Below are 21940 nucleotides of genomic sequence, written 5' to 3'. Positions count from 1 at the left end.
TATTCTGCTTCTACAAAACTATCACCCCATCAAAAGAAGGTTATACAGTAGATTTGTGCTTTTTTATCTCTTTTTCTTGGTTCTTACATGCTTATTACAGCAGATCCTGGGATTCTCCTAACGGCAGCCTGATCTCCCCAGAGGCTGCTGAAACGATGCATAAGAAACAGAGGTGAACGAGGGATATTTCAATAAAACCAGAGGAAAAAAGCGACGGCACAGAGACCCCAGCGCCTCCTGAGGAACGTGCAGAGCGCCCTCTTCGCCTGAAGCAGCTACAGCAGCTACAAGCCCCTTAATTAAAGATAACAGGAGGTGAAATAAAGGACACATTAAAGGAAACAGTAAGTGCTGTACTTTAGCAGGGGGGGGAGGGTGGTGTGCTGGAACTGAACACTCTCTCTCTCTTTAGAAAGAGTTTCTGCACTGCAGGGTTAATGGACACATCTGGCAGATGTGAGGAATTAGCACAGTAAACCTCGCTTTATAATATATGTGTCAAACTGCAGATCCTGCTAACAGTGATAAACTACGGCTACAAACTATGGATGCCTTAAATTTGTCTATATATTCTTCAAATTTATAATCAATTATTGATTGCTTTTATTTAAGTGAATAATTTTTTAAATATATAAAATACCAGTCAAAAAAAATGCAAATCTTTTCATTCAATTAGGCCTGTCACAATAATTGCAATATTGATTTATCGTACAATAATTAAACATGACCTCAATAGTTTTTAATAATTGTGATATTGTCTTTTGTGTTTATTTGTGTTTGTTCACATATATAACAGCAAATAGAAGACAGAGCTCTTCAAAGAGCACTTACTCTCCTAACACCTCTAACTAACTACCTCCTACTACCAGATCAGGAGAATCCCTCACTATCTTTAATAAACTCCTGAAGACAGAGCTCTTCAAACAGCACTTACTCTCCTAACACCTCTAACTAACTACCTTCCACTACCAGATCAGGAGAATCTCTCACTATCTTTAATAAACTCCTGAAGACAGAGCTCTTCAAACAGCACTTACTCTCCTAACACCTCTAACTAACTACCTTCTACTACCAGATCAGGAGAATCTCTCACTATCTTTAATAAACTCCTGAAGACAGAGCTCTTCAAAGAGCACTTACTCTCTTAACACCTCTAACACACTAACTACTTCTAACCTCATTTCCTTCTTCCCCTCCTTCACTTTTCTATTGCCTTACTTCCCTTCGACCTCCTTTAAGCCCTGTCTAAAGATGTTTTTTACCTTTAACTTCTATTATTTTTGTACTTGACTATTGTAAGTCACTTTGGACAAAAGTGTCTGCCAAATGTAATGTAATGTAATGTAAAAAAAATAGTATTTTAGCCAGTTGTGCTTTAATAACAGTGTGGACTAAAGTAGGTGAAGAAATAAGTATATAAATCCCAAACTAATTATAATAAATTATTAATTCAAATTGTCTTTTAAGGTGTAAAATTGCTTTTTAATGCTGTTCTGTTATTATTATGTCAGTGGCATTTAATAGATTTAAAGAAAATTAAAAATATCGGGTATCACAATAATTTCTAGGACAATAAATCGTCCACAAAAAAATCGTATCGTGACAGGCCTACATTCAATAATTACTGAAGTGATCTAGACTACGAAGGAACACATAAATAATCATGTAGTAATTAAAAGTGTTTAACAAACCAAAATATTCCAAAAAAGTATTTAGGTGATCTTATCTGGGGAGCTGTTAACTTGTGGTTTCTGAGGCTGGTAACTCTGATGAACTTATCCTGTACAACAGAGGAAACCCTCCCTCTTCCTTTCCTGGGGTGGTCCTGATGAGTGCCAGTTTCATCATAACATTTTTAATGGTCTTTGCAGTGACTGCATTTGAGGATTTCTTTCTTAAGTATTTTCTCTTTACTTAGTTGAGTTTTTTAGTTCATTACTCAAATATTCACTATTCACTGTATACCTGTAACTCTACCTCTTCACTACTTTACTTTAACTGATGCTCTCAAACACTTTATTAAGAGACAAGAAATTCAAGTAATTAACTCTTGATGAGTTTAGCACAGCTGTTAACTGAAAGCCTGAATTCCAGGTGACTCTACCTCATAAAACTGACTAAGAAAATCCAGCAGAGATGTGCTACTTTGAATAATCTAAAATATAAAACATATTTTGGTCGTTTAACACTTTTTTGGTTTATTAAATAACAAAAAACTCGGAATTTTAAGGTGTGTCCAAACTTTTGACTGGTACTGAATGTTAATGCAAACAATCTGATTTACATCTTACAATTGGAAATATAACATGTAAAACCAAAAAATCTAAAGTGGAAGAAAAGAGGATAAATAGTCGTAAATGTAGAAATGTTTCATTTCAAAGCATTTTGGAGCATTTTTATTGGTCCATTCATCTCAAAACTTGGCCACAATGTAAAGAACAACTGTCAGATTGACATTAGGTCAAAAAGTGAAAATTGATATGCAAGGTTTGAGCATATCACATTAAATTCAGTGTTTTTTTTTTAATTATTTAAAATGTTCTGAATTGTAGATTAATACTAAACTCATCCAAACTATGAAGAAAAACAAAAAAGTGTTAAAAAAACAGAATATGCTTTATAATTCAGATTCTTTATTTCATCTGGATTAGATTTATGAGGTAGAGTCACCTGGAATTCAGGCTTTCAGTTAACAGCTGTGCTAAACTCATCAAGAGTTAATTACTTGAATTTCTTGTCTCTTAATAAAGTGTTTGAGAGCATCAGTTAAAGTAAAGTAGTGAAGAGGTGGAGTTACAGGTATACAGTGAATAGTGAATATTTGAGTAATGTTCGAATCCAGATTATGAGGAGAAAGAACTTCTCAAATAAATAAAGAGAAAATACAATATTTTAAGATATGACCTCAATTTCAGTCGCAAAGACCATCAAAAATGTTATGATGAAACTGGCTCTCATCAGGACCGCCCCAGGAAAGGAAGGCCAAGAGTTCCCTCTGTTACACAATATATAGTGACTTAAACAGAATACAAAATTATTTTCTAAAATTGAATTTTAATAGATTTTAATGTAAAATATGAGTTTATTGTAGTTTATTTTAGTCTGTCTATTTATCAGTTCAGTCAGAATTATACAGAACAGTTACAGGTTCAACCAGCAGAGAAAACAAAACCACAGCCGGGCTGATTACCCACTAACTGCTACACTGATGGAAATGGTTCAATCAAATTCCACTGTCCTCCATCCCAGTTAGAGCACAGCTGCTGTACTGGCTCAGTATTATTGACTTCCTGCTCTGCAGCAGCGAGACGCAGCGAGACCCAGCGTTTCCCAGCTAATAAAGGATCAAACGCGCTGATTGAATGTGGATCTATAACAGCAGCTGCAGGAGATAAATAGCTGAGGGTCATCTGATCAGGATCAGTTATAGAAAATGCTGGAAGTTGCTGAAATCAGACTCATTAATGAAATTAGCCTCTGAGTTTTACGGCAGTTCAGATTCAGAATGTGATTTATTAACCAGAGCTAAAGGATAGTGATGCACAGTAAGCATAGGATTGATAATTAATATTTTTCATCAGGTGCATTTAAAATCCTTTCATTTCCCCCCAAATCGTCTTATGTATGAATTTTACCAGTCAGGTATTAAGGAGCAGTAAAGCCAGCATTATACAGGAGTTCCAGTTTAGTTCTTCTGCAGCATTAGCATTAGCTGCTAACCGTGCTAAGCGCTAGCTTTTTTGCTGTTCAGAGGCGAGTGAATCAGACGGTTGTCTGCTAGCTAATATCGCCCTGGCTTACTGGAACACTCAGGGTTCCTCAGTGTAGTGCTGTCAGGCAACATTAGCCGCTAACTGTGGCTAACGCGAGTGATTAGCTGCTAATGATAATGCTGCTGCACCTAGCCTTATTGAAAATCTGGATACTGTATATTACTGTATATAAGCTTAGATAATCTCGCTCATTCGCGCTGTCTCTCGCTCACTCACTCATTCGCACTGTTTCCTGCTCTCGCCCTCCTGTGCTCGCTTTCACAGTCTCTCTCTCGCTCACTCTCACTGTCTCTCGCTATCCCTCTGTCACTCGCGCTGTCTCTCACTTGCTCGCACTGTCTCTCTCTCTTCTGCATTTGCGCTGTCTCTCTCGCTCGCTCACTTGCACTTTCTCTTGCTTCTTCTGATGTCTCTTCCTCTTGCTCACGCTGTTTCTCTCTCACTTGCTTTCATTCTCTCTCTCTCTCTCTTGCCCACTTCCGCTCTCTCTCCCACTCACTCGCTCACTTGTGCTATTCCTCTCGCTCTTTTATTACATATTTTCGCTTATTCATGCTGTCCCTCGCTCACTCCCTCACGCTCCCTCTTGCTCTCGCTCACTCCCACTGTCTCTCACTTACTCCCGCTGTCTCTCACTTACTCCCGCTGTCTCTCACTTACTCCCGCTGTCTCTCGCTCATTCCTGCTGTCTCTCGCTCACTCCCTCACACTGTATCTTGCTCTCGCTTGCTCACTTGCACTGTCTCTCGCTCACTCATGCTGTCTCTCGCTCACTACCGCTGTTTCTCACTCACTCCCGCTGTCTCTCGCTCACTCCCGCTGTCTCTCACTCACTACCGCTGTCTCTCACTCACTTGTGCTGTCTCTCGCTCACTCCCGCTGTCTCTCACTCACTCGTGCTGTCTCTCACTCACTCCCGCTGTCTCTCACTCACTCGTGCTGTCTCTCACTCACTCGTGCTGTCTCTCACTCACTCATGCTGTCTCTCGCTCACTCATGCTGTCTCTCGCTCAGTTGCGCTGTCTCTCGCTCACACACACTATCTCGCTTGCTCACTTACAAAAATGATAACTTTTTGTAATTTTTTTTTCGGTTACAATTTAGAAAAAAGGTATCGAAAAAAGTATCGCTTGGGAATCGCTCAGTATTGAATTTAAAGTATCGTATTGTATCGATATTGAAATATCGAATTTGACATATCGACATATCGAATAGTTACACATACTTTACACATACGTTGCACACTACTTATGTAAATGTAGTTTTAAAAATATAGCCCATATCAGTCTACATGTATAAGAATCCAACTGAATATGTGTAATATCCAGCTAGACTCACACGTTTACCTCCTGCAGTGTAATAAAAGGTCTTGATGGCGGCGCGGCGTGATTCCTCCTGCATATGATGATGAGTGGCACTCTAATCTGCCCCCTCTGAAAAACACAGGGCAGGAAGGGAAGCTGGCTCCTGGCTGGTGGAGGTAATTAGAACTCAGTGTTCTGCAGTTTGTCTCTTTCGGGTCGCAGAAGACTGATTAAACCGGCGCTGCTCAGGAACGAGGAGTGTAGGTAGGATCCCCCGTCCCATAGAGCTAATAATCAGCATAACGACCCAGCAGCAGTTACCCGTGCTGCTGAACTCCAGCGGGAGAAATCCATTACCCATCATCCATCACTGCATCACTTCTCAACTCCATGTAATCACTTCATACAACAGCTGCCTGTAGAACTGTATTAATGAACTGCATTATTCCTGTTGTTTTCCTTTGTATTAATTCGTTGCAATAATGTGTATTTATTCTTTCTATGATTTTTTATATTGTAATTTTAATATTGAAGACAATATTAAAGCTATACAGTAAAAAAAGTGTTAAACAAAAAAATAATATATTTTATACAGCTAGCAACACTTTGCACCCACCTGACAACACGGGAGCAATCACCTAGCAACACCATAGAAACAAGCTTGCAACCACCTAGAAACACCATTGGAACCACCTGGGATCCCATACCAACCACTTAGAAAACACTGTGCCAGCCACCTGAAATACATTAAGCAGCGATCTTGCAACATCATAGCAACAATCTGCAATTCTATAGTAACCACCTAGCAACACCATAAAAATACAAGCTTGCAACCCTCTAGGGTCTATCTATAACAGTCACCTACCAATTACTTGGCAGCATCGCATCGACCACCCATGCATACCACTGCAACCACCTAGCAACACAATTAACACCACCCGGGATCCCATACCAACCACTTAGAAAACACTGTGCCAGCCACCTGAAATACATTTAGCAGCGAGCTTGCAACATCATAGCAACTACCTATGATTCTATAGTAACTAGCTAGCAACACTTTGCACCCACCTAGCAACACGGGAGCAGTCACCTAGCAACACTATAGAAACAAGCTTGCAACCATCTAGGAACACCATATTAACAACCTGAGATACTGTAGTAACCAGCCAAAAAACCACCTAGCAACATCATAACAACTACCACCTAACAGCACTTTGCAACCACTTAGCCAACACCTAGCAACCCCATATCAACCAGCTAGAAACCAACTAGCAACACCATTTAAACCACCTGGATCCCATAGCAACCACTTAGAAAACAATGTGCCAGCCACCTGAGATACCACAGCAATCACTTAGCAATACCATAGCAACCATTTAGCAACCAGCTTGCAACACCATAGCAACAATCTACAATTCTATAGTAACCACCTAGCAACACCATAAAAAACAAGCTTGCAACCATCTAGGGTCTATCTATAACAGTCACCTACCAATTACTTGGCAGCATCGCATCAACCACCCATGCATACCACTGCAACCAGCTTGCAACACCATACTGACAACCTAGGATTCTATAATTTTAAAGTAACCAGCTAGCAACACCATTGAAACCACCTGGGATCCCATAGCAACCACTTAGAAAACACTGAACCAGCCACCTGAGATACCACACCAATCACTTAGCAATGCCATTGCAACCGTTTAGCAACCAACCTGCAACACCATAGCAACAACATATGATTCTATAACTCTATGGTAACCAGCTAGCAATACTTTGCACCCACCTTGCAACATGGGAGCAATCACTTAGCAACACTATAGAAACAAGCTTGCAACCACTTTGGAACACCATATTAACAACCTGAGATACTACAGTAACCAGCTAGCAACCACCTAGCAACAGCATAGTATCTACCACCTAACAGCACTTTGCAACCACTTAGAAACAAGCTTGCAAACATCTAGGTCTATCTATAACAGTCACCTACCAGTCACTTGGGGGCATAATATCAACCAACCATGCATTCTATTGCAATCACCTAGCAACAACATATCAACCAGCTAGATACCACCTATCAATACCTTTAAAATGACCTGGGATCCAATAGCAATCACTTAGAAAATGCCACCTGAGACACCACCACAGCAAACACTTATCAATGCCATAGCAACCATTTAGCAACCAGCTTGCAACACCATAGCAACCATAGCAACTACCTAGAATCCTATAGTAACCAGCTAGCAACACAGAATCAACCACCTGGCAACATGGGAGCAACTACCTAGCAACACTCTAGAAACAAGCTTGCAATTAGTATATTAACAACCTGAGATACTTTAGTAACCAGCTAGATACACTATCAACCAGATAGAAAACACCCAGCAACACCTTTGGATCCCATAGCAACCACATAGAAAGCCCCCTGAGATACTACAGCAATCACTTAGCAATGCCATAGCAACCATTTAGCAACCAGCACTTAGCAACACCATAGCAACTATCTAGGATTCTATAGCAACCAGCTACCGACACCTTGCACCCACCTAGCAACACTACAGAAACAAGCTTTCAACCATCTACGAACACCATATTAACAACCTGAGATACTATAGTAACCAGCTAGAAAAACACCTAGCAACAAGACAGCCATAACCTGGAATGTCATTGCCATACTGCAGCAACCCCCTAGCAACACCACAACAGCCACCTAACAACACCATAGCGATGACCTAGCAACCACTTGGTGTAGAAGCTCACAGTGTAGAGCGTTACTGCACTCAGGACTGAGCGTTAGTGTTTTATTCCGTCTGTTAGACGAGTGAAGCTCTGTGTTTTACAGGTCGCTGGTTCTGGAGGGATCAGATCTCCAGGGCTGAATGATGCGAGTGGTGTTTCTCTGCAGCTCTTTAGCAGAGCGATGAGGAACAGCAGCACTTAACCTTTATTTAAAGCCTGATCTCTCCTGCAGCTCCCGCTGAGGCCGGCGGGTCCGGATACCCTTTACCATCAACCTGTGAAGATCTCAAACTGTGCAGCACAGCTGCAGTAACATCACAACACACAGTGGATCAACACCAGCAGATGACATGTCTCTCCAAACCATCACTGATCATCAGTAAATTTTACATTTTATTTGTAAATCAAGGGAGCAGAGTCTGGAGGAAGAGTGGAGAGACACACAGTCCAAACTGCTCGAGGTCTAGTGTGAAGTTTCCACCAATCAGTGATGGTTTGGAGAGACATGTCATCTGCTGGTGTTGATCCACTGTGTTTTATTATCAAGTCTAAAGTCAGTGCAGTTTTGTTTTCCCACAAAATCTTACAGCCCTGCATGCTTCTTCCCTCTGCTACTGACAACTTTTATGCAGGTGAGGATTTCATTTTCCAGCAGGACTGCAGAAAGTACCAAAACCGAAATAAAATATATCACTCTTGTTTGTAATACATCTATATAATATATTTCACATTTTCAACTGAATTACTGAAATCAAGTAACTTTGCTAATGCTAATATCTGAATAACCTTAATTATTTCAAAGTTAATTTCTCTTTAAAATTGGGGCAGTAGTCATAGCGCCAATAGGTTCATGTTCAGCAATCTGATTAAGAGTGTCTAATTTTTTTGGAAATACATATTGTCAGCAATGAGTTTAACATTGATGAAGCATTTATTAGAATAATTAATTTTAGTTCATTTTATTAATCCATTTCATACTGAACCATTTTAAAAGGCGCTGCCACTATGATCGGGAGATTGCTGGTTCCAATCCTGGTCATGCAGCTTGCCATCAGCTGCCAGAGCCCCGAGAGAGCACAATTGGTCTTACTCTCTCTGGGTAGGTACACTAGATGGTGCTCTTTCCCCTTATCACTGCAAAGGGTGATGTGGATCAGCACAAGGCTGCGTCTGATAGGGTAATTTACCTTGTAAATTGAGGAGAAAATGGGATAAGAATTAGAAAAAAAAAATCAAGTTTTCTTCAGATTGTGGAAGAGTATGTGCACAAAAGTGAAAATATTAAATGTTTTTTAATGTGTATTCCACTATAGATATTGATATTTCTGTATATTTGATACAGTACATAATTTGTGGTCACGAAATAGAAAACAGTATTCACAATATAAAAAAATGCAATAAGTATCACGATTCATCACAATACAATATATCATATATAGATTTTGCCTACATCTCAGAGTAGTTAAAACCCTCTTTCTCTGCGTGTCCTTAATGTATTGGCTGTTTTACAGCTGGAGCATTTCCCAGCATGATGTTACATTAGCATATCTGAACATATCTGATCTGAGAGGAATCGTCACTGAGCTCAGTTACTACATATCAGAGAGTATCACACTGCAGTAACGTCTGCTAAACATCCTATTAATTATACTGTAATAATGCTACGATAAGGCTCCTCATTAACGACTGCAGTGACTCTTTAATTAACTTAAATATCAGCGTTTAAAAGCCAGATAATAGTAAAGTGATTCAGATTATGAAGGAACACATAGGGAATCATGTAGCAACTTAAAAATGCTAAAAAAAACAACCCAAAATACTCTAAAGCAGGGTTGTCCAAACTACGGCCCGCGGGCCATTTGCGGCACGTTTCCTTTTTTGGAGCGGCCCGCGAGGTATTATAGAAATAGAATGAAAATTGGCCCGCTGTTAAGCAGGTTTTTATAATGTGAGATTCAAAATTTGAACACTAGGTGTCAGAAACGGGCCAAAGAGTCTAAAAGTGGAGAGAGTGCGCATTTCTAGCGCAAAAAACGGGCCAAAGAGTCTAAAAGCGGAGAGAGTGCGCAGTTCTAGCGCAAAAAAATGGCCAAAGAGTCTAAAAGTGGAGAGGGTGCGCATTTCTAGCGCAGAAAAACGGCCAAAGTGTCTAAAAGCGGAGAGAGTGCGTATTTCTAGCGCAAAAAAATGGCCAAAGAGTCTAAAAGTGGAGAGAGTGCACATTTCTAGCGCAAAAAAATGGCCAAAGAGTCTAAAAGTGGAGAGGGTGCGCATTTCTAGCGCAAATAAAACGGCCAAAGTGTCTAATAGCGGAGAGAGTGCGCATTTCTAGCGCAAAAAAGAGCAAATGAGTCTAAAAGTTGCCATAAATTAGGGCGTTTAATATTAAGAGACATCATGAAATGAAATATCAATTTGAAAAATCTTAGTTTACACAACACTGTCAAAGATAGATAAAGATAGTGAGTCAAGTAAAATGGTAACTCTGATGAACTTATCCTGTACAACAGAGGGAACTCTTGGTCTTCCTTTCCTGGGGCGATCTTGATGAGAGCCAGTTTCATCATAACGCTCAGAAACTACATAGCAACCAACATGGATACCATAGCAATACCTCAGAAACCACCTAGCACCCACTTAGCAACACCTTAGCAACCACCACGGACATAACAGAAACAACATGGCAACCCCATAGCAAGGTCATATCAACCACCACGTTTGAGGAGACAGGGCACTGACCGCTCTGTGTCTCTTAACCAATCGTGGAGCCGGTTCAAGGAGAAAGTCCCGCCTTTCAGGAGAAACAGCCAATCAGCTTGCTGTGAGTTCAGGCAGCTAGTCGGAGCTGCTGATGTTAAAACAGATCTGGATATACAGCGATTTTTCTTAAAGAAAGGTAACGGTAGGCTAATCATGGAAACTGTGATGAGATTTTTCTGATAGCTGTTTAAAAATACTCCGAAATAAAACACACAGATTAAACCTCTTAAAATAAAAAAAATAAAGTTTGTGACTCAGTTTAACTAGAAATGTGTAGAGGACCGAAATTAACTGAACTGATCAGGAGTGATCAAAAGAAAGAAGTATTAATTAAAAATTATTGTGTAGGCCCCTTAGGACAAATTTTTACTGATGGAATATATCTGGTCCATGTCCTTTTAGTAAAAGCTCATGATACTATGTTTAGGTCACCTACAGTCATTTTGCAGAAAAAGAAATTTTTTAAAAAAGAAAAGGATTTTTAATTTGGCTGTATTAAAAGAATGACATATGGAGGAATGTCCACAACATTTCAGATTCTGATAATCTAATTGTAGTGTGTAAGTGGTTCACATGTGGTTATTTTAGATTTTTGTAAACCTGTCTTAAAATGTAAGGGATACTGAACCTTCGTTGGGCTGGTGGGACGGCTTTAAGCGGACAGAGGAAAATATCCCTTATTTTTAAATCTAAAACTTGACAGGTATGCAAATGTTGGGAGCGATTTTAACTGCACAACCATCCTGCCTTTCCTTCAGGAAATACACTTTTCTAGTTCAATATGTTTTTCTTCATACTTTGGATGAGATAAGTATCAATCTACAATGCAGAACATTTTAAAATAATGAAAATAAAAACACTAAATTTAGCTTTTTCAAACATTCACACAAAGCAATCCAGACTGTTCTCATACATCATTATTTGTAAGTCGCTTTGGATAAAAGATAAAAAATTGATGCAGTTGGTCTGCAGGTTTAGGTTCAGCAACAGTATGTATGTATCTATGTATAGACCAGGTTATTCCATCAATGCATTTATTCTTCACTGATGGCACGAACATATTCCAAGATGACAATGGCAGGATTCTATCTATCTATCTTTCAATGTATCTTTCAATCTATCTTTCACTCTATCTATCTATCTATCTATCTATCTATCTATCTATCTATCTATCTATCTAGTACATAAAATGACTATCTAGTGTCTGTCAGCAGTAAGAGAAGTGTAGTGGTTAACAACTAGGCCTGCAACTAATTATTATTACGGTAGTCGATTAATCTGGCGATTATTTTTTCGATTAGTCGATTAGTCAACGATTATTTCTGCCATGCCCTCCATTGTAGATGCAGGCCGAGTTGGGTGTAAACGGTGTGAGTGTCCCCAGTATTTGTGTAGTGCTGCAAATTAACGATTAGTCGACAATGCACAGGCGACAACTTTATAATCGACAATGTTGATTATATCGACTAGTCGTAACAGCCCTAGTAACAACACTCAGACTAGGATAGAATATCCCAACTGTTTTTAACCATCACACCACACCACACCACACTAGGGCAGCAACGATTAGTCGATATAATCAACAATGGTGATTATTTAAATTTGTCAACTACAAAAATCACTGTCGACTAATCGTATATTTGTAAAAGTACCACATTACACAAAGTTTTGGAGACAGAACAGCAATAGTAGATGGGTAAATGGCTCACTCACACAGTTTACACTCAACTTAGTCTGTGTCTCTAAAAGTGCCCAAACTCAAACATCTAGACATTTAAATGCCTTTTAAAGCTCATGATCAGCTGTTTCTATTGTTTTTAGAGATGGAGGACATGGCAGAAATAATCGTTGACTAATCGACTAATCAAAAAATAATCATCCGATTAGTCGACAACCCTACACCACATTACATTACATTACATTACATTACATTTGGCAGACGCTTTTGTCCAAAGCGACTTATAATAGTCAAGTACAAAAGTAATAGAAGTTAAAGGTAAAAACATCTTTAGTCAGGGCTTAAAGGAGGTCGAAGGGAAATAAGGGGATAGAGAAGTGAAGGAGGGGAAGAAGGAAATGAGGTTAGAAGTAGTTAATGTGTTAGAGCTGTTAGGAGAGTACACTACACTACACCTACACCAATAACATTCCTTGGGCTAGACTCCTAACTCTACACTCCTACTCTGCTACCTGTATACGTTACCTTACCCTGGATATAAGCATCCTAACTGCAGTAAATGTAAATATATGTAGATTTAAGTTGATTCCAGCTGCAGAGAGCTGCATTTTTAGCAGAGTGAGACAATCCAATTAACTCCGAGCTTTAGATTTACTGCTGAAGAGAATGGACAGCTGCCAAGAGCGGAGCGTGGAGATGAGCGGGGTGGGGGGATCTGCAGTGTGTGTTACTGAGCTTTATCTCTCGCACTGCAGCAGACCTACAAACTAGCTCATCACTCCGCAGCCCACAGCCATGCATATGGCGGCGCGCGAGCCTCTCGGCCGGGCGGCGTCTTAATGATTCATTAGCCTGGCATGCTCGGCCTCCGCCGGGCTGTTACTGGAGGTCCGAGCGGAGCGGCGTCTGATTGGTCCTGCAGGAGCGCGGTGGGATCGGGGGGGTTTAAGGCCTCGTGTCGGAGCATTAGGGCAGATGATGTTCCCTCTGCTCCTCACCCTCCAAACCTTCCTGCTGTGCCAGATGTTGCCAGCCAAGTTCAGAGGATCCCGTGCCATCTTTACCCAGCCTGCGGGAGACGGGGAATTAACACACAAAGGCGCGGAACAAAGCGCCTGTGCTCCTCTACACCATATGCTCGGGAACCGGATTTCCCTCGATGTGCTCCCAGTTTACTGCTAGAATCAGCCCACCAACCCTAATCTCTCCCAGCCAGGATACACACTCAACTACGCCAATCACACGGATCAGATCAGTAGCGGTGTCAGAAAATCTACAGTCATGACCGAAAGCCAAAAGTGATGCAATTTCACGAAACCTTTTTAAAATTTGTGGGGCTGCACGATATATTGTTTAGGCATCGTCATTGCGGTGTGCGCATGCACAATAGTCACATCGCAGGACGTACAACGTCACTTAACTAAATCAAACACGTCATGTTGCAATGTTTTGATTCTTGACACAAGAAGTAGATACACAGCGCTGTCTCTGTGTCTGTGTGAGTGACAGGCTGCTGCTGCCTGAGAAGTGCGAGGGGGAGTGGACAGAAGGGCTGGGCATGTGTTCATACACGTGAGCACGTGTGGAAAGCTGTGTTCCTCAGTCCAGCACAGTTTTGCGGTGCAGATATTTCCAGTTACAGCTGAATTTAAGCTTTTAATCCTAGAAAAACAAACGCTCTTATTTACCTTTTAAAAAGCCATTTAAATGCCTGAAGAGTTGTAAAGTGGGCAGCACTGATTTCAAATCTAGATCCCATTGAATAGGTGTGAAGAGATCTTAAAATTGTTCTTGGGAGAAGCAGCCTTCAAATATCAGAGACTTGCAGCAGTTTGCAGAAATCTTATTTACCTTTTAAAAAGTCATTTAAATGCCTAATTAAAGGAATGATTACTGTTGTTTTGCTGTTTTCCTCAGGGTTTGAGAGCTTGGCGCTGACTGGTGATGTCATGGGCTCTGCATTGTTTAATATTGCAATATATATCGCCGAAAAAAAAACATTTGTAATGTAAATTTTTTCCAATATTGTGCAGCCCTAGTTTGAAGTATGTGATGCTCAATTAAATTCATCTGCCACAAGTAACAGGTGTTGACAATATAAAATATAAAATCACACCTGAAACCAGATAAAAAGAAGAGAACTTAACTCTTTGTATATTTGGATTGTGTGTCTGTGCGTGTCACACTAAGCATTGAGAACAGAAAGACGAGAAGAGAACTGACTGAGGACTCGAGAACCAAAATTATGAACAAATATCAACAGTCAACCAGTCAACTGAAGGTTACAAGTCCATCTTCAGAGATCTTCAGAGATCTTGATCTTGATGTGCGCAACATAATCAAAAAGTTCACAACTCATGGCACTCTAGCTAACCTCCCTGGACGTGGACGGAAGAGAAAGATGCAATCAAGTAGAATCAAAAGAATTCAAGCTGTCCTGCAGGCTCAGGGTGCATCAGTCTCAGAGAGAACTATCCATCTACATTCAAATGAACTGAAATGCTATGGCAGGAGACCCAGGAGGACCACACTGCTGACACAGTGACATCAAACAAAAAAGGTAGTAAGTAAGCCAAAATCCCTCACGTCTTGTGGTTGGATGAGACCAAGATAGACTTTTTTGGTAAAGCACATAATTCAACCGTACCTACAGTCAAATATGGGGGAGGTTCAAAGATGTTTTGGGATTGTTTTGTTGCCTCTTGCACTGGGTGCTTTGACTGGATGAAAGGCATCATGAAATCTGAAGTTTACCAAAAGATTTTGGGTCGTTATGTAGGGCTCAGTGTCAGACAGCTGGGTTTGTGTCCTAGGTCATGGGTCTTCCAGCAGGACGATGACCCCAAACATACTTCAAAACTAAAGAGTCCTGAAGTTGCCAACAATGATTCCAAATCTAAATTCCATTGAAAAGATGTGAAGATATCTTAAAATTGCTGTTGGAAGAAGCAGCCTTCAAATATGAGAGACCTGGAGCAGTTTGCAAAAGAAGAGTGGTCCAAAATTCCAGTTGAGATGTTTATAGGAAGTGATTGATTTTAGCTTTTTTTTCCAAAGCTTGTGCAACCACTTATTAAGTTGAGGGTGCCAAAAATGTTTTGGAGTTTTGCATGACATTTGGTCAATTGTATCTACATTTGTACTCTGTTGAAACCAATGGAAATTTCAAATCTGTCCAATGAACAAATAAAAAACAGGTAGTGTCAAACATATAAATAACAGTTTGATGATACTTGAACATCAAGCCTTCTAAAATCTTAAATTTAGGACTGATTTAGGTCAAGTTCCTCTTCAATGGCCAAGCCAAATCATAGCCCAAAGCACTGCCATATTTAGATGACATTCATTTTTCCTCCACACTTCTTACAGTATTTCACCATATTTCTGTTCAATCATCTACACTGCTGATTCTCTACCAGACCACCAAGGGACCCCAATACCACATAGACATCAGACATGATGTATTTTGTCCCCTCCTTACTTAGAAATACTACTATTTTCAATTTACAAGAAAACTCAAGGACTGCTGCTTTTAACTATTTGACCAAAAGTCCAACTTCTCTCAGCAGAATTCTCTCAGCCGAAGATTTTGATACATGAAATCTCATCCTACTCTTGAGCCATAAAGATCATTTGTACTAGAGCAGGGGTGTCCAAACTACGGCCCGCGGGCCATTTGTGGCCCGTTTCCTTTTTTGGAGCGGCCCGCGAGGTATTATAGAAATAGAATAAAAGTTGGCCCGCTGTTAAGCAGGTTTTTATAATGTGAGATTCAAAGTTTGAACGCTAGGTGTCAGAAACAGGCCAAAGAGTCTAAAGGCGGCGAGAGTGCGCATTTCTAGCGCAGAAAAACGGGCCAAAGAGTCTAAAAGCAGAGAGAGTGCGCATTTCTAGCGCAAAAAAAATGGGCCAAAGAGTCTAAAAGCGGAGAGGGTGCTCATTTCTAGCGCTGAAAACGGGCCAAAGAGTCTAAAAGCAGAGAGAGTGCGCATTTCTAGCGCAAAAAAAATGGGCCAAAGAGTCTAAAAGCGGAGAGGGTGCTCATTTCTAGCGCTGAAAACGGGCCAAAGAGTCTAAAAGCAGAGAGAGTGCGCATTTCTAGCGCAAAAAAAAAATGGGCCAAAGAGTCTAAAAGCGGAGAGGGTGCTCATTTCTAGCGCTGAAAACGGGCCAAAGAGTCTAAAAGCAGAGAGAGTGCGCATTTCTAGCGCAAAAAAATGGACCAAAGAGTCTAAAAGCGGAGAGGGTGCTCATTTCAAGTGCAGAAAAACGGGGTAAAAGAGTCTAAAAGCGGAAAGGGTGCTCAGTTTTAGCGAAGAAATAGGGCAAAAGTTGCCAAAAATTAAGGAGTTTAATATTAAGAGACATCATGAAATGAAACATCAATTTGAAAAATCTTAGTTTACACAACACTGTCAAAGATAAAGATAGTAAGTCAAGTAAAATGGCGTGTAAATGAAAGTAATCAGGAAAAATGTATTATTTAAAGTGGTATATTTCATTATTTGTTTTATTACAGAGTCTGTGGCCCGTGACTTCAAATATATTTCTCCTTCTGGCCCCCAACAAAAAAAGTTTGGACACCCCTGATTTAGAGATTTTTAACATTTTAGAGGTCCAAACAACCTTTACCAATACAAATGTGGTTCTTCACACTCTTAAGCTGTTAAAATCATGGTTCCTAATGGCCCCAAAAGTGGTTCTTCTCTAGCATTGCTCAAAGAACCAATGAATCACCTTTATTTTTAAGACTGTTTCCCCTAAAGCAGACATTATAAAACCAAGGCAAGAGCCCCAACCATCCAATGGATGAATCATCAGCTCTGGTTTTATATATAAGGGTTAAAACTGGACCAAACCAAATCATAGCCCAGAGCACGGCCATATTTAGATTGTATTAACACTGCATGCAAATTCATTTTTAATTTCCACACAGTATCCCACAGTATCTCACAGTAGTTCAGCTCAAACATCTCCACTGCTTTTTCTCTACTAGACCCCCAGCAGACCACCAATGAACGTCCAGATCACACAAAGTCAGATAAGCTACTGTACCTAGAGATAACAGAGATAAATAAAGACCGGATAAGGGTTCTTAGGTGGAAAAGCCACATCTAATCTGATATTTATTCAGGTGTTTCTAGGAATTATTAGATCAGAGAGCAAAATCACTGGTCTTTATATCGTATCCATGACCAGTCTGAAGCATCTACTCAACTACAAATGAGCAAATAAAGCCTTTCACACTTAAAAACATGATTCAATCAATCAAATACCAACCATGTATAAACTACACAGAGGTTCATTCAACTCTGGTTATCATGAAGAACCAAATGCACCATCACCAGCATGAGAGAAATAATGACCAATGGTAAATAAGCTGAATTCAGAGACCACCTCAGCAGTGTGAGCACTAGGGTTGCAATGGCATGAGATATTGATGGTTCAACAAATGAATTATTTACCAATTCTTTCTCTTATTGTTGTTGCTCATCCTATCCATCATCTATTATATTCACTATTTGTTATATATGGCACTTAAAGAAAAAAAAAAAACATTTTTTTGATGTATTTTAGGTAAAATAGCTTCCTTTCCAAAATAAATAAGCTTTAAGGGGGTTGAAGCTCTTTTGAACTGAAATTTTATTTCCTACATTATTTTCTTAATGGATTGCTCTTATGATTTCCCAATATATTGACTGATTGTTTGATTTTTAAACACTTGACACATTTTCAGATATTGCTGTTAAGTGAATGTATACATTTTTAGATCAAGTTTAACCATAGAGTTTAACCATAGAGTTTAACCATAGAGTTTCATATAGTATCTTCATTAGGGGTTAATCTGTTCAGTTCCCAACTGATTGATTGATTGATTGATTACTAATGTCTGAAAATAGTAAAGTTAACAGATTGGACAAACTGTTTGGATGTATTTTATTTCAAAAGCAGTTTTAGCTATGTTTAGGCCTGTCATGATAATTACATTATCGACTTTTCGTACAATAATAATTGGCCCTGACTTCAATAAGATTAGATAATGGTGATAGTGGTGATATTGTCTATTTTATTTTTAGCCAGTCATGCTAAATGACCAATCATTGCTTTAATAGCTGTCAATAACTGTTATTGCTTCAATACTATCATCATTATGTCAATGGAATTAAATGATCTTAAAATGACAATAATATTGTTAATCGTAATCATTTTGGCACAAAATATCGTTCACAAAAACTGTTCTGAAATATTTTTTTTGTCAATTTTCAGATCAGAAAATGCATCCATACATTTTTAACTTTGGCCAATTTTGTTAGATTTTTGAATTATAGATTTTGATTTATTGAATTTATGGATCTGATTTTTTAACAAATAAAAAAAAAATCAGCACCTCACAAAAATGCTAAAATTGTACAAATACTGTTCTGTTCTGTTTTTGTTAACTTTAAGATTGGGAAATGCACCCATACATTTTTTACTTTGGCTAAATTTGTGGGGTTTTTTATTAATTGAATTATGGATCTGATGGGTTTTTTTTTTTTTTTTCAAATATTTTTTTTTAAATCAGCACCTCACACAAATCGCTAAAATTAAAACGAATTAATTACCCAATAGAATATTTCAAATTTATTCAAAAGTCAATTAAATAAATGTAATTCAAATAATGCTATAATCAATGAAGTATAAATACAGTTTATAAACCCCATAATTTACACATATTATAATACCCACTCATTTGCATTTCACGGTAAACCACAGCAACAGTGTATCACTGCAGCTCTAGTAAACTGAAAGACAGCGTTCAGTCTTCTGAAGGACCTTCATCCATCACCACCTTCAGCCCCATCCAGCACCTCCATCTCTACAGGGTTAAAGTTCTCCCTCCGCGCGTAAAAGCGCGTTTAATCCCAGTTCACTGCTCATACTCTATTACCCTGCACTGCAGAGCTCGAGCGCGCGCTGTGCTGAGAGATGGAGGGATGGATGGAGGGATGGATGGAGGTGAAGGTGATGGAGGACACCTGTAACACCATAATCATAATCAGCAGCAGCAGCAGCGCGGTGGTACTCACCTCCTCTCCACTGGAGCTCCACAGATCCACGGTCTCCTCCGGTCACTCCACACCAGCCCTGCGCTCCATCCGCGCGCACTCCACCAGCATCAGTACATCCATCAGTCCATCATCCACAGCTCCCACCAGCTCCACCACCAACCAGCACAACCAGAAACACACCAACCACACTCTCCCAGTGTCTCTCCCAGTGTCTCTCCCAGTGTCTCCCAGTCTCTCTCCCAGTGTCTCTCCCAGTCCACAGCGCGCTCAGAGCTCGCGCAGACCCGCAGTACTGGAGCTGAGCTCAGATGAAGAATTTGCTTGGCAACGGTCGAGCCGTTTGAAGCGAAAACGAGGCGAGAGGGGGCGTGGCAAAAATCTGAGGGGGCGGGAATAGGGGAGACGGGGCGGGATTAGGGGTGGGGGCAATAGTTGTCCCCCAACACACAGCCCTCAGAGTGTATGTTGGGGTGATAATGAGACGGAGATGGAGAGATAACCAATACACAAATATAAACATTCCTGAGGTATACACATCTCTATCTATCTATCTATCTATCTATCTATCTATCTATCTATCTATCTGCCTGTCTGTCTGTCTGTCTGTATATCTGTCTGTCTAATTCCTGTGTAGAGGTAAATAAAGATGGCATAGATATATTCTATGTGATAAGTATACACATATCTATCTATCTATCTATCTATCTATCTATCTATCTATCTATCTATCTATCTATCTATCTATCTATCTATCTATCTATCTATCTATCTATCTATCTATCTGTCTGTCTGTCTGTCTGTCTAATTCCTGTGTAGAGGTACATAAACATTCCATTGATATATTCTATGTGATAATTATACACATATCTATCTATCTATCTATCTATCTATCTATCTATCTATCTATCTATCTATCTATCTATCTATCTATCTATCTATCTATCTGCCTGTCTGTATGTCTGTCTGTCTCTCTGTCTATCTGTCTGTCTAATTCCTGTGTAGAGGTACCTAAAGATTCCATAGATATATTCTATGTGATAATTATACACATATCTATCTATCTGTCTGTCTGTCTGTCTGTCTAATTCCTGTGTAGAGGTACATAAACATGCCGTTGATATATTCTATGTGATATTTCTATCTATCTATCTATCTATCTATCTATCTATCTATCTATCTATCTATCTATCTATCTATCTATCTATCTATCTATCTATCTATCTATCTAAGCATTTTTAATGTAGATTAATATTAGTAGTTTTTTAGTAGTTTTATTAGTTTATTAAAGTGTTTTTTTATGTGAATTATGAAAAGAAATAATCCAGTAATATACAGTGTGGCATATTTAAAAAAACCTTGTATCTCTACAATGTCAATTTTACAAAAGCACAAGAAAATAAACCTATGACAATAAACTTTTGGTGGAAGTGCATGTAACTGTAACACCGTAAAGAAAAAATAAAAATGAAAAAGGGTGAAAAGAGAGAGACGCAATATTTATAAAGTCTGAAAACAGTATGTATTTATACTGTGGATTGTTAAGTGCATAGAAAATGATTGTTTTGTTAATGTTTTTATCGTGTAAATTTTTGGGCATCCCAAGAGATTTGAGCTGTAGAGTATCTTATACCAAATTAGACCTCAGTCCTTCAGCTTCAGCCCCAACAGTCATCAGCCATAGAGCTCCTCTAAGCAGCTGCCTAACACTCTAAAAACTACAATAACTGATGACCACAGAGCAGGAGAAGAAGAATTAAATATGAAGCTTTTTATTTTGTAATAAAGGAACTAGAGTGGAACTGAGGGCAAAAGAAAACAAGAAAAACATTCAGAAGTGCTGCTGGTAGTATAATGAGAACTCCTGTTTTACTCCTGTCTTACATTCCAGTTTCAATCAGCCCCCCCCCCCCCCATTCCCCACTCCACGCTCCTTAAATATTGATGTTCTGTGATATTTACCCAATGCCAATGGAGTCGTACCATTAGTCATGTAGGCGTTATTGATCGTAATGTCTGCATGTGGGTGGCATGAGCTAAAATCTATCAGAGATCACTAGAGGTCTACTCTTGCACTGCTGGGTAATAAACAAGACCTGCTGGAGTCGATGCTGCAGACGTACAGAATTAACAAACTAACCACAAACAAGCATCTCAGAGAGATACCGTCTTAATGAGGGATTCCACCAAATATTCATACTTTCTACAGAAATAAGTGCTTAGAATCAGGGTTGCATTTGTAGGGTTTAATCAACAGATTTTTTTGCTTTTTAAACTCTGAAAATATCTGTTTTACAGCTCTGGACAAAAATAAGAGAGTTTCTCTGATTTTGCTATTTATAGGTTTATGTTTGAGTAAAATGAACATTGTTGTTTTATTCTGTAAACTACAGACAACATTTCTCCCAAATTTTAAATAAAAATATAGTCATTTAGAGCATTTATTTGCAGAAAATGAGAAATGTCTGAAATAACAAAAAGATGCAGAGCTTTCAGACCTCAAATAATGCAAAGAAAACAAGTTCATATTCATAAAGTTTTAAGAGTTCAGAAATCAATATTTGGTGGAATAAACCTGGTTTTTAATCACAGTTTTCATGCATCTTGGCATTATGTTCTCCTCCACCAGTCTTACAC

The 21940-nt window shown here is 39.2% G+C and overlaps 1 protein-coding gene across 1 annotated transcript in view; it reads right to left on the bottom strand.

Annotated features, from left to right (window-relative positions):
* dab1b (DAB adaptor protein 1b) overlaps positions 1-19627 on the bottom strand; it is a 127318-nt gene extending 107691 nt beyond the window's left edge. Inside the window, exon 1 of the mRNA XM_049482757.1 lies at positions 19325-19627. The gene's annotated coding sequence lies outside the window, so the exon portion shown is untranslated. The remainder of the gene's footprint in view (positions 1-19324) is intronic.
* Between the last annotated feature and the right edge of the window lie 2313 nt (positions 19628-21940).

This window comes from Astyanax mexicanus, chromosome 8 (assembly GCF_023375975.1).
Source record: "Astyanax mexicanus isolate ESR-SI-001 chromosome 8, AstMex3_surface, whole genome shotgun sequence".
Taxonomy (NCBI): Eukaryota; Metazoa; Chordata; class Actinopteri; order Characiformes; family Acestrorhamphidae; genus Astyanax; species Astyanax mexicanus.
This window is presented reverse-complemented; position numbering and strand designations above follow the sequence as displayed.